Raw genomic sequence first — 22,614 nt, forward strand, 5'->3', positions numbered from 1 at the left:
TGTTGCAGGAGTCCTTGTACCATAGATGTATGCAGATCATTACAGTATAGGCCTGAAAATATATCCACTCTCGAGTGCATTTATTAGAGCTTTCACACCTGTGAGCCTCCTGTTTAGCTACTTGTACATTCTTGTGGCCAGTGCTATAGCACTTTTAGTGGCATATTTATGACATGTTGATATGGTTAGGGTATAATAGGACAGTAAAATACATTTTGCATATCGGGTACATCTTTTAAAGCTGTCTACGCTTTTATTGTCATTTAAGCTTCTTTTGTATGGGGAGGTTTGTTAGGTAAGGAATGCTGTAGACACAGCATCTCTGTTGCAGTTTATTTTCTCACCCCCTTGGAGTAGGTTCTTTTTAATAACCATGAAGTGAACTGATGAGCTGTCTTAGAGGTGGAACAGCCTTTGGTATGCCTGAAGTTAATTTGCAGTAGGTAGAGGAAGGTGTGGTAGCTTTTGCCCATAACTTTTCAGTATGACCTTCCCGTATTTTTCCTTCCAGAATTGAAGCAATACTAATGTTTAATATGTTAAGTCTTTTTTTAATGGCATCAAAAAGTGCTATAATTGCATATACAGTAATAGAAAATAAAGCAAACCATTCTAACATTTTTTTCATGCATAATCGACTTTTAACAGTTTTCATTCACGCCATCATTACAACAGCTGCTCAGTTCCTGACTTCCCTTAAATCTCACGCCTCCTGAACAATATTCTTCATGTATTGTTCTCATAAAAATGACTCATGGCGTGAAACGCTAGCCACTGATTTTAATGGAGGAAGTCTATAAGACAGAGTGCAGAAAGGGAGAGAGAGCTGCCAGCCTGCCTGATGACTAAAAATTATTTTTTGAGGTTTTATTCTCCCACGCGGCCGAACATCAGCTCACTTGGAGCATTTGCTTGGCCTACCCTAACCTTACTTACTCCCCTGGACTTCCTTTGCATTAAGATTGGGGCCAGTAATGAGACTGGGGCATCCCAGAATACCATTGTACTACTGCTTTGGGGTATTTATTAGTTCCACTCCTGCACATGCCCAAGTCTGAGTTGTTTAGTGTGCTTCAGGGTTGAACCATCAAGTCTGCATTGTCTCGCCATTATAATCAAACTACTTTGTGTGTTCTAGACATGCTTCCTAACCTTCATCCCGGAGAGATAGGCACGTCCATCCTTCCTTATTAGCAAGCACCCCAGACGCCCAGGCTACTTAATCGAACTTGGTTCACATGGGCTGTAGTCAAGGTTTCATTCCTGTATGCCATGGTGCTGGCCCAAGCCTACTCTCTGTACTTTTTAATTGGGAATATCTGAAGTCTCTTGAGCTTAATAGTTGTTGTATCTTTCGGCTTTTCCCGGTTAGGGGACGCCACAGCGGAACTCCGGTCCGCTAATGATTGGCAGTAGATTTTTACGTACCGACTTGTCAGGCCTGATGCACAACCTTCAATGAAGGTACGCCCATTCACGCATGTCTCCACACAGAAGACGCTTTAGCTGAGAATCGAACAGGACAACGTCTTACTGTGAGGCGACAATGCTACCGCAGCACCACCATTGAGCTTAATAGTGTATTTGGATTAATCATTGTCCCAAAAGGGACTTTCTATTCAGTAATGGGTCTGATGAGTCAGAAGTAAAGGAGAGTTCAGATTTTTCTGGATCTGGACGAGGCAGATAATAGGCTTTCTTGACTATTGTGGAGATGTAATAATCAACGGGTTTAAACCGTCATTGTATTAAAAACTTGTAAAATCAAACAAAATTTATTGCATTTACACTTACTACTCCAATAACCTGAAAATGGTTTCATAATAAGTAGGTGAAACATAAATGGCCTTTTGCTATATACCGAATTACCTTTTCCTCCATTTGGTCACTAAGCTATCTGAAATTACCTGCTTCTGTTACTGAACAGCAGACCTTTCTGATGAAAGGCATGTTGACCACAATTAACTCATCCACCTCATGACTCCCCTGCCCATTTAAGTAAATGCATTGAAGTTCATTTAAGTTCATTCTGAAGAAGCCATATCTAAGCTTGCTTTTGTTTGCTGTCCTTCAGGCTGCAAAACAACTTTGCTGATTGGCTGTGTGAGCTAATCTGTTTTTGATTGTTGAAATTAGAGCTTCTCTGTGGTAGTCCAGGTCTGTCTATAAAAGTGCGTGTGTCTGAAATTGCCACTTTGCTTTCTTCCCCTTGCTGAAGATCCTGAGCTAATGTAAAGAAAAAAAAAATTACTTTGTGTATCGTATTTCACTGGGGAGGGGTGATAACACCAGTGCTTTCTGTAGTTCTGTGCAGAACATTATTTCTGCAGTACAGTAGCTGAGGCATGTGCTTGAAATAGAGTAGTCTGTCTGAACTTCACCAGGCAAACCTAGGTTATTTTAAGGGCAGGCATTTTCTGCTCACTGGATTATACTTCAGCGAAGTGAAGGGCTGCATTTGTTCTACTGTGCATGGCAGGCTGTACTTTACTTGACTGCTTTACTAATGCTGTTTAGATTTAACACCCATCTTGTCTTTGCAGGTGAGCAGCAGCCCGCAGGAGCACGTTTTTCCATTTAGTGGAGTGGAAGTTGATTGATGTACGGCTTCAAATTTCACCCCTAGCCAACATCACTGTGTGTGCAACTGTGACTATTTTTGAGATTGGACCTGATTTCTGCAATTCATAGTGAGAGAGGTAAGGATGGTATTCTGTTCCCTTTAAGTATATAAACTTTTAGTGTAGCTGAAAAACTTCTGGTTTACAGATATGTATGTGTATTGATACCTTGTAGACTGTTGTGGTGACCAGAATTATAAAAAGATGTTAATGCAAATAGACAAATCATGCTTTTGATTCTTAGCAGAGGAAAAAAGGCAATCACCTTAGTTCTGTAGCAACTAATAATATTTTGCTGAAAAGATTGGAGTTGTAGCAGGGAGTCATCAGCAGAAGATCTGGACTTCTCGCATAAAAGTTTTCAAGAAAGACAATTTTTTGTAACGAAGTTTGTGTGCGACTACACACACACACACACACACACACACACACACACACACACACACACACACACACACACACACACACACACACACACACACACACACACAGACACTCACTCACTCAATCTCTGACAGGCATTCAGACTTGTGTGACTGCCTTAGGTGTTAGCAGCCTGGGGCCTTCCTGTTTTGTGCTCTGCAGCCAGACTAATGTTTGTTTTGAAGTCTTTTTTTTTTTTTTTTTTTTTTGTCACCCATGCCCAGACAATTTTCTCAAAATTGGTGTAGAATTTCTAAGCATTTAAGACGCAAAAAAAGACAGCATTTCTGTTCTGTTTTTTGTTCCTTGCGATAAAGTAACTGGTTGAACAGTCCTTTTTCAGTCTTGATGACCCAGGTCAAAAGTAAATGTGTGGTTACTAGAAAAGTAGCAGCATAGCACATTTTAAAGAATTATGAACGGATTTAAAGGAAAGTATAAATGTTTTCACTTCTTGTTACTGCATATAGAGCTCTTTTCTAAGATCATTAGTAAAATTAGCTTGTGACTGTCACAATATAATGTAGGTGATTGGGGAGGTTGGCATAATGGTTAAGGTGTTCACCTTGCAAACACAAGGTGCAGGGTTTGATTCTCACATGGGGTAATTGGCTAGGCTAAAAATGGCCCACAAGGGGTAGTGAGCCTAGTACTAACCTAAGAACATGCAGAAAGCTAATGCCTGAGGTTTTACCATGGTATCCTTTTTCTGTTAAGGTACTCAGTTTGAAATGTTTAGAGGGGGATGTGCCTTAAGGAGCAGAGTCTTCGATAGAGACTATGGGTCATGGCTTAAAAGGGTCTGCTTGCCAGCCCACTTACCTAGTTAACAAGTAGAAGTAAAAATAAGTTTGGAAATGTTCACATGTTCTACAGATTAGTGTCAGATCCGGAAGCCTTGTTTAGAGATGGCCTTGGTACTTGCAGCAGTAGCGGATTTTGGTGCAAGTAACATGAGAGCGGTGCAGTTCTGAGACATAAGGAAGTATAGCTAAAGGAAAGAATGCAAATTATCTAACTAGAATTGAGCAGTTACATGTGAATATTAGGCTGTGGTTTAAGGAAGCCAGTGGATAGGTCAGCCTGCCCATTATAAATAGTTGTTTGACTTCAGGTGGGCAGCATAAGTTCTAAATCAGTTTCCTTTCTGCTTCACACTGTTTGTTTCTCTGGTTTTGTTCCTAGCTTTGGTGCCTTCCCTGCAGAGATTGTATGTTTGTGTGGCCTTTTGGTGTGGTCTCCAGTTTGCTCCATCTCAACAGTAAGCCAGCAGTTGAATCGACAGTCCTCTGAACTGCCTGTAGGGTTGTGTGCCCGTGTACATCTTGTGAGCTGGCATCCTGTGCAATACAGTATTGGTTCTCTTCCTTATGCCCACCCATTGCTCTCTGATAGGTTCTCCAGCTCCCTTGTGACCCTGAATAAGAAAAAGCAGTTGTCTGAGAATGAATGATTAACATCACACGCTTGTTTCTTGTAGCTGGCAAGAGAAGTAAATCTGCAAAGTCTTAAAGCATATTTTGTAGATGTAAGCATTGGTCTGAGCAAAGGGAGAATATGCTCTGTTTTCAGATTACTGCTAAAAGGTTTAATTGTTTGCATTGCTTTGAGATTTAATTGCCTTGTTGCTTTATATACAGTTTTAGATTTTTTTTATTTAACATTTGTTGATCAGGAAAGTCCGACCAGGTTTCACAGAGCCTGTTTTCAGCAGAGGCCTGGGGAGAAATGCTCCAGATGCATGTCTTTGGAATGTGGGAGGAAACTGGAGTACCTGGAGGAAACCCACGCGAACACAGGGAGAACATGCAAACTCCACACAGAATGCACCCCGCTGAGAATCGAACTAGAGAACCTCTTGCTGTGAGGCGACAATGTTAACCGCTGCACCACTGTGCCGCCACAGATGGCCTTGGAGAACACTTGTTAGGAAAGCCGTAAGTTTTGGTAAAGACAAATTCCCAGATATTTGATATTAGTAAACTATCAATTAAGTACATTGTTGGAGTCAGGAGTGAAACAGACCAGGAGCACTGGAGAATTTCTTCAGTGTGCCATATAGTGAAGACGTTTTTTGAGTTTTCTGTCCAGGCTCTTTAAAAGAGCCAGTCCTAGAACTTAAGAAACTTGGTCTGGAGTGAGGACTGAATGGATGAAACTTATGCATTTGCTGAAGGCAGACCTAAGCCATCAGCATAAGAGCAGCATTCATCCAGGTTTAACAGTAACTTTGGTTGAAAGCAAAATAAGAGAGCCCCTTCCTGCTAGAAGACAAAACCTTGAAAATACTTTGAAGAAACATAACCTAGTGTGTTAGCCATAGCAGGACACTTGAGTGTAGGAGTGCCTATGTTTTGGAGATAGCATGTTTCAAATTAACGTAGTTGTAATATAAACAGTTTTGTAGGAAATTGAACTGTTAAAGATGAATTCTTTAGATTGCTGATCATTATGAATGAGACAGCATGTCAAAGGCAGTTGTCACTCATGTTATTCTTAATGTATCAAGATATTACTTGATTTTTTTGCCTTTTTTTTTTTTTTTTTTTTTAATACCAGTCCCCAGTTGGCCAGCTTGTTCCATGGTGCATTCCCAGGCTAGGTGAATGCTCAGAGGCTTATTCATAACTGCCCAGTGCGTTCTATCTGCCTATCTGTTCCCGGACACTGAGAGTCAGGTGATGTGTAACAGGCCAGCTTAACGGCCTTTTAGGGCTCACTACCCTTTTCCCAGGCAAAGCACACCCTTCCTTGACACCTTGCCAAGTTCAGCAATTGCTGCCCGTCAGTTGAGTATGTCATGGCAGCATGGGCTCTTTAGGTGTATACTCTTTACTTTCTCCAAGTCTTTTGGGTTTCTAATACCATGACGGGAATGGACCCCATTCTTTAGTCAAAGTATGATTAAACTTCATGAAGTTAGTATTGTTTTAATCTTTGATTGCATACTCCATTGTGAAATACCACATCCTTCTGCTAGGTTTCACCCAAATGTCTGGCTGAGCTTCCTCCCTCACCCTAGGATAGGCGAGGTGGCAGCAGCCACTCTTTCATCCTTCCTGGGCAGCTCCTACAATAATATGGGCTATTAATCAAACTCTGGTCAATTGCAACTTAGTCAGGGCTTTATCCCATTATGCCATGAAGCTGGCTAGTCTTTTTTCTTTGACCTAATTCTTCACGCTCTTAAGACGTGATCCAGATTTGGATGATTCAAGGTAGTGTTCATTTATGACACTTAGTTCTGTAAGTCGTAACTCTGCATTAAGTCTGCTATTTGCCAGTCGTGATAATACACACCAGGGCTTCCAATAATCTTGCTGCAAGTTTCTTCTTATTGTAGTGGAAAACATTTTTGTAGTGTGTGCAGAACCCCTCTGGTAGAAGCCAATTTTGTCATTGAACTCTGTATAAATGGCTACAACTCTTACGTTTTTATATAGACCACTTGTCAAAAGTAGACTTGTTTTTCAAGAAGTAATTTGTTACTAGTACTTCACCCATCTAAGGAGCTTTTTTTAAGTTGGTTTGTTAGGAGAACTTTAGTTTTTAGAGTACCATGAAAAATCCCAACAAACATGGATTGGTCTTTTGATGTAAAGGGTCATATTTGTTAACCTGGAATCTCTGTCTAGGAAATCCTCATTTTGTAAACATGACGAGTAGAGCTTGAATGTAAGCTTGGGACATCTGTAAAGTATTTACATGGTAACTGCAAGAACATACTAGCACTACAAACTAAATTTACATTGTGAAAATTGGGTAATACAGGCTATGTTTAAGTTTGTGCATTGTTACTAAAGGTACTTGGAATGCAGTATTCAGTAATAAGTTAATAAGTCACACTGAGATGGAAATTCCTTTGCACTTGTGGATATATTTTTTTAAGATTTAAAAGCTCTTCATGTTAGATATTTCATGAGACATGATCGTTAGATAGCTTGTTTCCACTATTTGCCAGAAAAATGTATACATTTACAACTCTTACCCTACCTTATAAATAACCAACTACTAACTCCCACACAACATGGATTCGGGCCCAGTCATAGCACTACCACTGCCCGTCTCTCCTTCTCAGAAACCATCAACAAAGCCTGTGACACTGGCTGTACAGTTTCCTCTCTTCTCCTAGACCTGTCAAAGGCTTTCAATACTATCTCTCACAATATTCTAACAACTTTCCAAGCTAAATCTGTCCCTTTCGTTAATTAATTGGCTCACCAGTTACCTTTCTGATAGGCAACAATCTTAAAAATGGATGTCAAATAATCACCTCGCTCCCAACCCAAACAAGACCAAGATGATTCTATTCACTCCCAAAAAACAACACCATTGAACAGGGCTGAATTCTCTATCCTCTCCCAAAATAATACCTCCATAGAAATTGTCCCCAGTACTAAACTGTTAGGAGTCAGTATAGATGAAAACCTAACTTTTGAACCCCACATACTCAGTAACATCAAAAAGACACACCAGAAACTAATTACCCTCTACAGACATAGCTATTACCTAAATAACAATGCCAAAAGAACACTAGCCTCTGCCTTCCTACTTCCATCCCTCCTGTATGGTGCCGCCATCCTCACTAGTATGCACTCTTCACTAAAAAAAAACAAACTTGATATATGCTACAAGAAAATTGCTAGATTTGCAACAAATGCTAGATCCTCATCACATCACTGTTCCTCACTGCAACAACTAAACTGGCTACAACTTCCACTCTTATCTCAACTACCCCCACTTAACTACTGCACATGAAATAATATATAAACAAACAGCTTGCCCATCTCTCTCCTCTATATTAACTCTGTACCATCCAAACAGACACCTTAGATCTGAAAACAAAATTCTACTTGGTCAATAAACCTCAACTTCCAGCTGGCCAAATGCTTTGCTCCTTCACTACCTCCAAACTTTGGAATAACCTCCCAACCTCAATAACTTCAATTTCATACCCTGCTCTCTTTAAAAAATCCCTCAGAAAACACCTCTCTACCTGCTGGTTATGCCCATGCCAAAAATAACTCTTCTTCTCTTCTCACTACTCCCACTCTCTGGGGCTACAGGTATGCACTCTTAGCAGGTCTGCAGTCATACCTATGGCTGTTACTACACTGCCTAGACAGACCACTCTCTGGGGCTACAGGTATGCACTCTTAGCAGGTCTGCAGCCATACCTATGGCTGTTACTACACTGCCTACACAGATTTAAATGCATGTAAATAATTGTATACGATGTTACTGTTTTTTCTGCCTCCCAACCAGTAATGTATATGGCATCTATATGACCAAAAGTACATGTTAATATCATTGATGGACTACCTTAAAACTGCAATGGAATTGCTAAAAAAGTGTAAATAGTGCTTACATTTTTGATATTTGTATTTCTGTAATGTGGCTTTTATGTGGAGCTTTTCTCCCCGGGCCTCCACTGAAAATAGGCTCACCTGGGCCCAGTGGACTTTCCCGGTAAACAAATGCAATAAATGAATAAATAAAAGTGGAAGAATGTTAGCTCCACATTCCTCAGCACTCCAACTGGTGTACCTCAGTGTTCCATTTTAGGGCCACTACTGTTTAACATTTTCATAAATAACTTCCACCATGCCATTCCCAATACTAAATGTATTCAATACGCCGATGATTCAACAGTTATCTGCTCTGCCACTTCTATTCCCACTGTCATAAAATTAACTCAAGATGTGTTCTCCTCTACTGAAAATGCTAGATAATCACGTAGCGCTTAATACAACAAAAACAAGCTCATGATATTTACCCCTTCTAAGACCGCCATCATTGATACACATTCATCATCACTAGTCACAATAATACTCCTCTTGAAATTGTATCTAATGAAAAATTACTAGGTGTCCTCATTAATGATCAGCTGAAGTTCGATATTAGTCTGCATACAAACATTAAGAAAACACATCAGAAACTTGGAATGCTATACCGTCACACTCGCTACCTCTCATCTTCCACCAAAATAATTCTCTCCACCACATACCTCATCCCATCTCTCCTATGTGGCGATCCACTCCTTACTAACCTACAATCTTCCCTTAAGACCAAACTAACCTCCTGCTACAGTAAAATCTCAAAATTTGCCGCAGGTCACCCATCTTCCACTCACTACAGTATTGCTCTTCATAAACTGAATTGACTACAGCTGCCCTACTAATCTCACTTATATCCAACTCATCCAAGCTCACAAACTTATTTTCACTCCCTCACTCTGCCCCTCTCCACCATCAAAATACACATACCTCATAGACTCCTAAGTTCAAGCACTCACAATCTTATTGAATTACACAAACCTGCCCGCCCATCCGGTAAACACATATTATTGTTTTCTTTAGCATGTCTCTGGAACTCTGCCACCCCTGATCCGTTCCACTAGCAGTCACTCCTCCTTTAAAACCATGCTCCACTCACACCTAACATCCCACTGGGAATGCTACTGTACTACTCCTCCTACATAAACCAAATCTGAAACCCAGCCTCTCTCAGTATCATTTCACTTGCTTCTAAAGTAACTAAAAACGTTCTTTCTTTTCTCTTATCACTGTAAGAACCTACTGTCACAAATAATACTTATTATGCTTATTCTTCCTTTAAATTATATCTAAAATCATGCTTGTAGTTGTACTTGTAATAATGTACAAAAGTGTTTATATCCTGTGTGTTCTGCTGCATGTTTATTATCAAAAATGTTTATTTGTATGTTTTGGAGCTTTTCTCCCCAGAACCCCATTGAAAACTGTCTATCTTAGCCCAGTGGACCATCCTGGTAAACCAACTGTAAAATAATTAAATAAATAATATTGGTAATAAATAATCAAGCACCATGGAAGAGAAATGACCTGGCTGTACAAAGCCTGTGTAGCCCTTGGTTGTTATTGGATACAGCTTTATGTATGTGCTTGTTGAACTTTAAAGTGATTGGTCTCCTCAGTGAAAGTAAGTTAAGTTGAATTTGTTTCCTAATTTGACTTGCCAAAAGCGGTTAAGGTAAGATAATCACCTTTCGATAGGTTTAGAGGTTTTGGACTTGCCCTTGGATATGACAAAGGTGTTAGAATTAGTGATTTTGGCTCTTACTGAGAGAAGAGCATATTTTTTGTTTTAATAGTCCTGTAGTTTTTAGGTACAACTGCAGTGAGTCTATGCTGGATTGCAGTTTGACATTAATCGTGGTGATTGTGTTGTGTTCAAGAAGTATTGCAGTGTCATTGAGATGTTTAACTAATTTTTCTTTGCAGTGTCATGTCATTCATGAAGATAAGAAAAAGGTGAGGCACTAGTACTAAACCCTGATGGATTCCAACAGTAGCATTTGTGAGAGTACACCATTCCGTCTGGTTAATGTTCTTCCAGATAGCATTTGAATCACTTATTGGTACTGAGAGGGGCCTTGGCTATGTAACTGCTTAGGGTCGTCAAAAATGTTGCATGATGATTAACAAAGTAGAAAAAGGGTAATGTCAGAAATAAAGGAAACTGAAATTAAAGAAGCAGTGGAAAAACCAGTACAGTGAAAGCCCCTTATAGTGCTGGGATTCCAACAGGTGTGGAAAAAGAAGAAGCAAGAGATAATAAAGTTTAGCTGGTACTTTAAATATTTTCCTGGTTGGGGATGTGTCCTTCACTTGGAAATGGGGAAAGATTCCCTTGATCCAGGATCATACAAACCTATTTAAAATTACAAAGCTGTCATAACAATTTTGGCAAAAAGAATGGCAAATTTATTGTCAAGAATAATAGATCTGGTCAAATCTGAGTTTATATTGGGCAAGTAAACATATGACCGTTTTAACAGAACCCTTATGAGTCAAAAGGATGCATTGGACAATAATAGTATATTAGTGTTGATAGATGATATGTGTGAATGGGCGTACCTTCGTTGAAGGTTGTGCGTCAGGGCTGGTAACTCGGCACGTAAAAATCAACTACCAGTCATTAGCGGACCAGAGTTCCACTGTGGCGACCCCCTAACCGGGAAAAGCCGAAAGACACAAACAAAGTGTTCGATAGGTGGATGGGGGATCGTAGGTTTGTCCCAGGGATTACTCCCGTGTCACTATTAGACAGAGGCACAGTAAACTAAACCTTAAAAAGGGCACAGTATACTCAAATCAAGGGGTGGCGTAAGCCATACAGAATCGGGCTAGGCTTATAATTGCCCCAGGGCAGATAACCTAGTATGAACCTATGAACCTATGATAGATTTGGATGTTGAAAAAAAAGCATTCGATAGTGAGCTGGGAATTTCTGAAGTGATCCCATGAGATATTTGGATTTCCACAAACATGGACAACTTTAATATTATCTACAGAGGAGCATAAGTTGGGATGATGTGTAGTGGTGAGTTGTCTAAAGCTTTTAGCCTTACAAGAGGAACTAAGCAAGTCTGTCCACTTCCAGCATTACTCTTTGCTTTATGTTTAGAGAACTTGGCCAAAGACACAAGACTATCAAATATAATTGAATAGAAGTGGAGAAATTCTAAAGAGATAATAGCCCTGTTTGCAGATGTATGTTACCAGTCCAAAACATGATGTAAAAATGAATTTGATTATGTCTTTCTACATTAAACATTTAAATTAAGTAAATGAAGTAAAACAAAGGCTTTAGTAATGAACTATGCCCCAACACACAACTTTGTAAAGTTTTTCCCCTTTTTGTTGGGTCATGACAGGATGACATGTTTGTGGATTTGGCTGAAACATGATTTTGAGCAAGCAACGTAGGAAGTGTGAGAAGGAGCCACTAAAAATATTATAAATAAGTGAAGATTGTAGTACTGTTGCATTTCTGGGCAATTGTAATACGATACAAGATGTTGTTTGGTCCTATTGGTTCTTTATGTATGATGGGCTTATATGTATCAACCCAGAGAACAGATGTGGAAGAATATGAAGAAAGGAAATAAAGGAGTTTCTTTAGAGTAGCAAATGATAAAATGAATGCTGACAAAGGAGTAGGGTGATTTGAGGCTTCTAGATTTTAGAGATTTGCTATAAACCCCCAAAGTTTAGATTATACGTTTGATTCAGGATATGGACAGTATGCCCAAATGGAAGCACATGATGGGCTTAGTGCCCTGTGAGGTAACAATAGGATCACACATGGATGTTTTGGCAGTTCTAGGAAATGAATATGAAGAACATTATGTAGAGCCTTGTGTACACAAGTATTACGTAGTTATGTTAAAGGAAGTTAGAATCTGAAAAAAATAACACCAGTTAGGTTATACTATATATATTAATAACAAGAAAGAGACAGGACATCTGTCATAAGCATTTGGAGAAATGTCTGGGTTGTTAAACTTTGATTTTAAGTAGGATTAATGTGAGTTTAAGAAAGATACGTGGAGATTGGAACGTAATTTTGTCAAACCACGACTGTTGGATTTTATAACTGTGGCTAAAACAGAAAGACTGGAAAAGAGTAAAAGGAGCATGTAATGTAATACTAGATTTGAGAAGACAATATACAAAGTACAAAGTACACAAGAAAGAATGGAGCGAATATTTAAATTGAGATTACAGATAAGCAGTGGCGAGAATATGTCTTAATCCTAGGTGTGGAACTAAAATAAGAAAATTTAGAATTTTTGCATGGAAATGTTTGCATAACTATTTCTGTACTCCATAAGACTTGCAAAATACTGCAGATAGTAGTTAAATGATAGAGGTGCTCTGTTTCAGAAGGAAGTTCTTGTGAGCGTAAATCCTGAGAATGTAAGGAGTTGCCTGAGAACAAAATTAACCTGAATAATATGCCAATTCTTTTTGTGGAAGAGAAATTAAGCTCAGTATATAGCGTTTTTTTTTTTTTGTTGATTTGGTGTAAAATAACATGCATGAAAAAGTGAAACTGTTGCTATCTTTAGTATTGATAGTGGCCAAGAAAGCCATAGCTAGAAAATGGAAAACCAATGACCAGCCATCAGTAAGATGGTGAATGAAAGAAAGATTACAGAGGTTAAAAATGTGGAACTGAAAACTTTGGGACAACAGAAACAGAACTTTATAGATCTGTATCAATTTAATAAAGTAGACTACAGTGCAAGGTGAGAAGTTACTGGTCTAGTTAAAACTTGCAGTAGAGTAAAAATAAAGTTACATGGTCACTAATTAATTTCTGATCTCAAATTAGATTGTAAGTAGTTGACTTGTGTTATAAAATTTTTTTTTAGTGAGCAATGCTAAGGCTAAGTGAAATGTGTGATTAAGAGTAGCTGTGTTTCTTGATTTGCATGTTTATTACATTGTTATCGCATTTAACATTTGTTAGTATTGTATAAACATATAAAGTGGTTGTATCAGTGTCAGAATAACAAGTGCACTGTGCATGGGGATCACAGAATATGTTAGAGATTTAGATGTGTAAGTTTTCACATTGTTTAAAGAATGTTGAATGGTCAGCATACCAAATGCTTTGGAGAGGCAAAAAAGAAAGTGAACTGAAATTTGGTTTTGCTCTGGTTGGTCACAAGTGTATTCTGCAACATCCAGTAAAGCAATGTAATTGTCTTAGTTAGGGTCTGAAAACCAGTTATGAATTTGATTCGAGTCTGTATTTGATATTGAAGTAGTTGTAAATGCGTGATTTTGTTATACCCTACCATCTTCTGTCTTCAAGACCTCTTCTCATCTGTTTGGTATACTGGGCTCTCTTACTGACTCTATCTCCCCAGGGCTGACTCTTACCCATACTCAATGACAGTGAGGAGATCAAGGCACTTGGGGTAGAGAGTTATGTTGCTGCTGTGGAACGTATTTACTTTACTCTGTAGCTTCCTCTCCCTAGGTTATACCCACATATGCTCAGTGGCAAATGTATAGAGGGGACATGCTGGCTCATCGTCCTCAGTCTGCAGTGACTCAGCCAGTGTCCCCTACCTTTCTGCTCTGGACAGTGCCTCCCTGTGCTTTCCCTAGCCTCTGCCAGGAATTAACAGAGTGAAGTGTGCGTTAGTGCATATTCCCACCCTTAAGTCAAACCCAAATTGCCTGGGCTGTATTATGAGCTTCATCCCCTATGCTACCATGCTGGTTGTAAATGAATGTTTTTTTTTTTTTTTAGAATTTTTGATGCAGGGGATATGAATAATGGAACAGTAATAGTTTAAAACCTCTTTAGTTCCTCATTTATGTAGAAGATTTTTTTTCCCTGATATTCGTAACAAGGGCCTTATAGGTTCATAGGTTGGTACTAGGCTATCGGCCCTAGGGCCTATACAAGCCTAGCCATAACATTTCCCTGGATATTTCTTCCCACAATATTTACTTCCCTGGACCCCTGTCTAACAGGGCAACTGACATGATCCCAGGGTGAATTTCTTATCTCCCATCCAATCGTCACGGTTCCTTTTGAAGAGGGCTCTCTGCTTGACATGTATGGGCAGTCTATTCCAGAGTATGGGAGTGTCTGGGTCAGGAACCTATCCCTCCAGCATGTTTTGTTCATTGTGATGACAAGGTTTAGATCCCCGGAGCGTGTGGTTCTGACAGATTGGGATTTCTTTAAGTGGAGCATGTCCAACATGTCCAGGGTGTGACATAGCCTTGTATGTTAAGCAGAGATCGCCTCTGAGTAGATGATATGCCACAGAGTATAATGAGGTTTTTTTTGACTGTCAGTATAGGGCATCTGCTTTAGGCCTGTGATTCTTTTAGTGAGGTATTTCTGCGGCCTTTCCAGCTGTTGCAGATGTCTTGTGAGGTACATACAAAACGGGGTGTTGTACTCTATAATGGGTCTAATGAGGGATGAGTACAGTGGGACAATGACCTCCTTTTTTCTGGATGAAAAGCCCTTGGTGATAAGGTGTGCCACATAGGATTTCCAGACTGTTGTGGCGATGTGGTTATTGAAGGTGAGACCACCTTTTTTGCTCTGTTGCTGTTGAAATTGGTTGGAGTAGCAGTTGTTGAGATTCTTAATATTTAAAGAGGGTTTGTTATTTAAAGTGGAGTTGGTTATCATGTTAGTGGAACTGATCCAGTAAACCAGATGAGGTTGTTTAACCTAGTTAGTAGGTAGTTTAACGCTGGTCATGCTGTGGAGAAATGCAAATCAGTCGTTGACTAGCTGATAGGGAGGTCTTTTGTATCATGTCATGAAAAAGTAATTCAGTTTGAGTAGCAGGTTCAGTGTCATTCCAGTCAGGGTTTGTTCATGGTCAAATAAATGTTCTGTATTATACTAGAATATGTTGTAGAAAGTTGCTGTGTTGCTCAAGAAAGAGGATATTTTTGCTAGTGGCAGGTATTCTCACTTGGTTATTAACCTCATGACCATTTGGTGAGGCCAGATTTTAGTCTGGACTGTCAAGAGATAGACTAAGGATTACCTTTATGAGATAATCTCACCTTTGATCTGAGGCATAATCCAAGGCAGGCTTCGAAGTCTAATACATATTTCGCATTGAGTCATGCTGTTTACGACATTAAAAAATGCTGAAATTAAGTAATAGGCAGCATCAGTCAGGTGGCCACTGGGACAGTATTTCCCAGTTTACATCATGAAGGTGTTACAGACCAGACCAAACCAAATTTGACACACATCTTCATTGTTTAATTTATTTGTTTACTTTCTTAGTATTCTTTCGCCACCGCAAGATATTGTCTATCCATATTAAAACTGAGGAGTAAATGATGAGCCTACTGACTGAAAGTAACTCCTAGATAAAGAAAGCAGTTTGTGCTGGTAAAGTAGCCTGACAAATGAAGCAAAAGCAGTTAACATGCTGTCTGATCTGAGCAATCAGAAATCACTCTAAGTGATTATCAAATGCACGCAGGGCTAGCCACCCAACAGTGTCAACACTGTCTTTGGTTGATTTGAATACACTCAGTAATGTTGATGGGACACCCTAACCCTGTGTAAAAATGGGGAAAAGGGATTGACACTAGTACCTAGCTGATACCATTAAATGTCCAAAGAAAGTCATCTCCACAGATATCAAGCTTCTCAGTCTGACAGAATTAATCCAAAAGCTGCATTACAGAACAGTTCTGTAGGGTCACCACAGAATTTCTTCAAGTTTGCAAAGTTAAGTAGTGCTTGAGAAAAATTTCAAACTGTGGACAAGGTGGGTCTATTGGACTTTGTCTAAAAATTTTCAGACCATGCAATTATTTCATTCCTGACCCTCTAAAATGTTTCTGACATCTTTCCCAGCTGGAATCTCCCTGGAGTTGTGGACAATTGCTATTATTTCTCTGCACAGGCAAGGCCTTGCTCAGGTCTCTGGAAGACCGTTACTGTACTCATGAGGAGGAGGAACTTCAGATGCAGTAAATTGCCTAATTCTTGTAGCTATTATTTCTGGCAATAAACTGTGGTTAAAAACAGAATGTAGATATTTTAATAAAACTATAGTTAAGAGTTTAGACTAATAAATGTCGTGCATCCAGGTAATAATAAACAAGGTGTGGAACACAGTAAGTAGATGTTCGTGTTACACTGCTGCAGTCATCACACTTGGGTTATCTGCCGTCAGGCGGTCCCACAGTCGGCCCGAGTTCAAAAGTCTTGGTCCGGTGTCGGTTGCTGTCGCTTCTTCCCTGACGTCAGTGTGACAGGGGTATAAAAGAGGCAGCCGATGCCATTTTCCCCAGTCTTTCTTGCCGCGCGGTGCCTGAAGCAGAAGCAGTTCGCAAGTGCCAGTCAGCCGACTCCTGAGATTTTCAAATCGAATTTCAGACCGAAGTCTTCAATAAAGCTAAGTACCCCGTTGGGGAATCTTTTCTTGCCTCAGTCCGATGTCAGAAAAAGTTAATTGCATTTCTTGTGGGAAGCAAATACCTCAAGGATTTTCATTCTTATTATATCCCTTGCCTAGGCCCAGACCACGACGTCACAGGTTGCCAGTTTTGTGCTAGGTTTAACAAGCGAACTATTAAATGTCGGTTTGATTTCGGCCGACATTATTTTGGTAGAAAATTTAATTATACCATGCCGTTGGAGCAACCGACGACTGGGATGCATAAAAAGCGCAAAGATAAGGACAGGCAGCCGAGACCCAAACCAGACACCGAGGCCTCTGCTAGGCCAGTCGCCGGTTCTCTGGTTTTCAGTGAGGTGCCTTTGCAGCCCCTGATGACCGCTGATTTAGAACCCCAGCCTGCATCCGACTCCTAAGCTGAGATTGCAGGGCCTCCAGAGCCTTTACCTTTAGGCCCTTCCGACTCCATTGCTGATGGGGATTCTGGTGCAGGAAAGGCCGTCAGTTGTTGAAGGTGTCTTCAGACCGACTACACTTACTATTAAATCCTTTGCAAAACCGAAAACTCCATTAAAAGTAAGGAAGCCTGTTCAGCAGTCTCCAGTGCAAGGCCCCATGCCTAAGAAACGGATGCTTAAGATGGCCGAAGACTTAATTACCCTAATCAGGGGTTCCCATCCCCCACCTGACAAAAGGCCTATACAGGAGGAGGACTACGCTTCCTCTGGCCAGGTTTCCATTACCTCAGATTCTTCTGAGGAACAGGAGTACTCTTTTCTCCCTTATGAAGACTCTGATGCTGAAGAGTCTATTCCTTCAGCATCTCCTCTAGAAGACTACTCTTTTGGGAAACTTTACATACCATGAGGGAACATTTCCACTGGGAAGGCCAGGATTATTCTGATTCTAAGAAAAGGCTCCGAGAGTTCCTCTTGCTACCTCAGCACAGACCCCTTGCTATTCCACCTGTTAGACATTGTGGATGATGTTTATTCAGAATCTAGCCTTAACCCAAATTCATTACCTCCTGCACCAGCCAAACCAGACAGATACTACAGAGTCCCTGACTCACATAAATTCCTATATAAAAGCCCTGTTGCTGACCCAGAAACCATTTCCCAGGGTCCCAAAGGGGTTAAGGCCTCTATTGCTAAAAATCCTGTACCGTCTGAAAGGGATTCTAGAGTACTAGACAGATGGGGAAAGAAAGTATATATTTCAGCTACTCTAGCTGTGAGGGCCTTAAATTGCCAGTTTCATATGCTGAAATATCAACAATATTTGATGTCTCAATTGAAACAAAAAATGAGCACACATACAGAGCAGCCTAATTACAAGGAAATGTAAGATTTGTTGCATGCAGCAGAACAAGTGGGAAAACATACTTTGCAATGTGGATTTGATTCATTGGAAGTTTCTTGCAGAGCAGTTGTAACAGGGTCTGTCATTCATAGGCATGCTTGGTTAAAAGAACAAACTTTACCTGATCATGTTAAAGCAAAGTTATTGGATGCACCCTTGCAGTAGGATGTTTTATTTGGTGTGAAAGCAGAAGAGGTTTTAAAGAAAATGGAGAATAAGGCAAAATCTATGCAGACGGTCAAGGATTTTTTACAGGTCCAACCCCCTCGTTTCAGCAGAAATTGGCCAACCAAAAATTGGTCCTTTCCAACTTCTGACAGACCTCAGAGGGGCAAATACAGACGCCCAAGGGGCAGAGGTCAGCCACAAGGCTCTTACAAGCCACGACAATGGGGTGCCACAACCCAGAAAGGAGGAGAAGACAGGTCTCAAACTATCAGAAGACAATCACAATGACTTTACCCCTCAGACTGCCAAGCAAATCACTCTTGGCAGCTCCCTTGGGAGGAAAACTTGCACTATTTGCAGACAATTGGCACATCATCACAAAAGACAAATGGGTCCTAAATGTTGTAACTCAAGGAAACAGGTTCCACTTTCACACTTTACCAAGGATAAAAGGAATGCCAAACCTGCCATCAAATCAAAGGGCAGAGGCTCAAAGACAAATTACAGCACTGCTGGACATGAGAGCCATTCAACGGGTTCCTACACAGGAGCAAGGACAAGGATTTTACTCGAGACTCTTTCTGGTTCCCCTAAAGGACAAAGCCTGGAGACCCATTCTGGATCTTTCAATTCTATACACATACCTGGAAGTACCCAAATTCAAGATGCTCACACTACAGCAACTTCTTCCTATGCTGGGCAAGAAGGCTTGGCTAGTAACGTTGGACCTCAAGGAGGCATACCTGCATGTCCCTATCAGACAAAATTGCAGAAGATACCTCTGATTTATAGCAGGTACAACTCATTACCAATTCTCTGCACTGCCCTTTGGCTTATCTGCTGCGCCCAGGGTCTTCCCAAAATGCCTGGCACCAGTAATTGCATACTGCAGACAAAGAGGAATCCAAATATATCCATACCTGGACGACTGCCTTATTCAAGCAGACAGCAAGGACATTCTTTTAAAAACATCTGGCATTTGTAAAAAACCTACTAAGTTGCCTAGGGTACACAGTAAACGAAAAGAAGTCAAAACTAGTGCCCTCACAAGACATAATATTCCTGGGTGCCAGCTTAAATACAACGGCCCAGATGGCTTATCTCATGCCAGACAAGCAAGGACAACTGACTCAATACTTCAAAATGATGGCAACAAAGACCCAACTCCCTGCAAGAAAAATTCTGCAGGCCTTGGGATTCATAGCATCTTGCATACTACTAATACCATATGCCAAACTGCATATGAGGAAATTACAATGGTACCTGAAAAGCGTATGGACTCAACACAGCCACATCTTGGAAACAATAATACCACTAATTCCCTGCCTTCAACAGGAGTTTCTATGGTGGGCTCAGGCATGTCACCTCAACAAGGGTCAGCCTTTCACCTTGCCCACAGCCAGGCAAACAATGACAACAGATTATGCCTGGGGAGCACACATGGCAGGACAGTGTATTCAGAGCAAATGGTCTGCAGATCAAATGCATCTCCACATCAATCAAAAAGAGATGCTAGCTGTACAAAATGCCCTAACAGCTTTCAAGGACCTCCTACATCCAGGACAACTTCTAATAAAGACGGACAACACCACAGTGATGTGGTACATAAACAAGGGGGTACACATTCCTACCCCCTATGCAGGCAAGCAATGACCTTGTGGAACACAGCACTGACCTACCAAGTTCAACTACAAGCACAATTCCTGTCAGGAAAGAAAAATACATTGGCAGACAAACTAAGCAGAAATATCATGGATCCTCATGAGTGGAAACTAGAGCCACAAGTATTCACAATGATAACTTAGAAATGGGGGAGCCCAGACTTAGATCTGTTTGCCTCCCCCCAAAACTACCAACTGCAAAAGTTTTGCACAAGGACATACCACACACTAGCTTGGAAAGTGGACGCCCTCTCATTCAGTTGGAAAACACTAACAGTGTATGCCTTTCCTCCACTGCCACTTCTGGCAAAGGTGCTGCTAAAAGCCAGATTAGAGAGGCCACAAATGATACTCATTGCTCCAGACTGGCCACGCCAACACTGGTATCCAATATTAAGGAACATGGCTCAAGGCCCACCATGGATTTTACCTCAAATTCCTCACCTGCTGACTCAGCAAAAGAATCAGATTCTACACAGCCAGCTCAAGACTTTAAATCTGGCTGCATGGCAAATTATCTAAACAACCAGTCAACACTTCTCTCTACAGCTGTTATGGATGTCATTCTGGAGGCCAGGAGACCCAGCACCAGGAAAACCTACTCAAACAAATGGAAAAGATTATGTGCCTGGAACCAGGCTAAAGGCCAAAATCCTCTTGTCCCAAATATTCCTCAGAAATCATTCTGCAATATTTAACTGAGATGTTGCACAAAGGCCTTTCCTTTTCATCTATAAAGATCCATGCTTCAGCTATTTCAGCTCATTACAACATGGATCCTCCTATTTTTTCACATCCATTATTAAGACAGTACCTCAGAGGGGCTAAGAACATAAGACCGCCCCGAAGAGCACCAACACCAACTTGGGACCTCAATTTTGTTTTGGAAAAACTTACACTACCGCCCTTCGAGCCAGCTTTTTCAGCTGATTTACAGTTTGTATCATGGAAAACTGCCCTGCTGCTAGCAATAACTTTAGCACGAAGAGTCTCAGAGCTACAGGCCCTAATGGCAGTGGAGCCTTTCATCATTTTTCATTAAGACAGTCTCTCTACGAACTAACCCTTCCTTTATGCCAAAGGTAGTATCCAGTGTGGCTCTAAACCAAACCATTCATTTACTCACCTTTTATCCAAACCCCCAGAATAAAGGGGAAAGGCTCCTACACTCTTTGGACATTCACAGGCAATTACGTTTCTACTTGGATAAAGCAAAGGTTTTCAGAAAATCTGATCAGCTCTTTGTATCCTATGCTGCAAGATCTCAAGGAAAGCCTATATCAAAACAGACCATTTCAAAATGGATAGGACATTGTATCCATTTCTGCTACACACACCATGGGAAACCTGTACCTGGTAACATTAGGCCTCATTCCACCAGGGCTACAGCAACATCAGCAGCCTTCCTCAGAGGGGTACCAACCAAGGATATTTTGGAAGCTGCAACTTGGAGTTCAGTGCACACCTTCACCAAGCACTACCACTTACCTCTATACTCAAAAAACAGAGCTGGCTTTGCTACTGCAGTTTTGCAGGGCCTACTAGCTTCTCCAAACCCTGTTTAGTACCAACCACCCAGCCTTAGCTTTGGGATTCAACCCAAGTAAGATGACTGCAGCAGTGTAACACGAACATACTACAGTTTTGTACCTACCATAAATGTAGATGTTCGAGTGTTCACACTGCTGCAGCCCAAGTTACCCGCCCACCTTCCCCTCTTTTTACCTGGGTATTATCTATAGCTCCCTGTTTATACAATCTCTAAGATGCATTTCTGTATGGTGTATTTGCTTACAGCTGTAGCTGTTGTTTTCTACTTACCTAATTTACTTAGGATTATGTATTGCCTTCCTATTTGGGGGCACCTGACATCTGGGACAAGAAAAACTGAAGAAAATGGCGTTGACTGCCTCTTTTATACCCCTGTCGCACTGACGTCAGGGAAGAAGCGACAGCAACTGACGCCGGACCAAGACTTTGGAACTTGGGCCGACTGCGGGACCGCCTGACGGCAGATAACCCAAGTGTGATGACTGCAGCAGTGTGAACACTCGAACATCTACATTTATGGTAGGTACAAAACTGTACTTTTCTGCGTACATAATCAGATAAAAATCAACAAATTGCAAGAGCTTGTTAATTAATGACCTCACATTAAATATGCTACAAAACTTTACAACGGTCCTAGTACATAAGTGTAGTAAAATAAAGATGTGGCCTTTAGGACTGAAACATTTTGTAGCTGTGTAGCAGATGTCAGTGCGTACTTCCCAACTTCTTAGAACAAGAAATATGGACAAAACCAGAAAAATTGGAGGGACCAAGGCCCCAAAATAGGGGCAGATTTCAAATATTGTTTTCTGTAAACTTAAAAAGTTAGAGAAAAGCAATGCTGTTTGGAACCAAACAAAAAAATACCCAAAGCACCCAGCTTCCTTAATATTAAAGATGTTAACAACTCCACTATAGAATGTATCACATCCTTCAAATACCTTGGCATTTGGCTAGCCTAAGCTCTTAACTTTTCAACTACACTTTCAGTACACATGCAAAAACATCAACTGTTATGGGCGAGCAAGCTATCAACGTCTTCTGTCCAAGCTAGCCAAAGCTTCCATAGCAAAGGAATACTCTTACATCG

General features: G+C 40.6%; 1 protein-coding gene across 1 annotated transcript in view; it reads left to right on the forward strand.

Annotated features, from left to right (window-relative positions):
- KLHDC3 (kelch domain containing 3) overlaps positions 1-22,614 on the forward strand; it is a 1,708,415-nt gene that overhangs the window by 586,041 nt on the left and 1,099,760 nt on the right. The window contains exon 3 of the mRNA XM_044061135.1: positions 2,544-2,699. The gene's annotated coding sequence lies outside the window, so the exon portion shown is untranslated. The remainder of the gene's footprint in view (positions 1-2,543; positions 2,700-22,614) is intronic.

The sequence above is a fragment of the Protopterus annectens genome, chromosome 1.part0, assembly GCF_019279795.1.
Source record: "Protopterus annectens isolate FY-2018-M chromosome 1.part0, PAN1.0, whole genome shotgun sequence".
Lineage (NCBI taxonomy): Eukaryota > Metazoa > Chordata > Ceratodontiformes > Protopteridae > Protopterus > Protopterus annectens.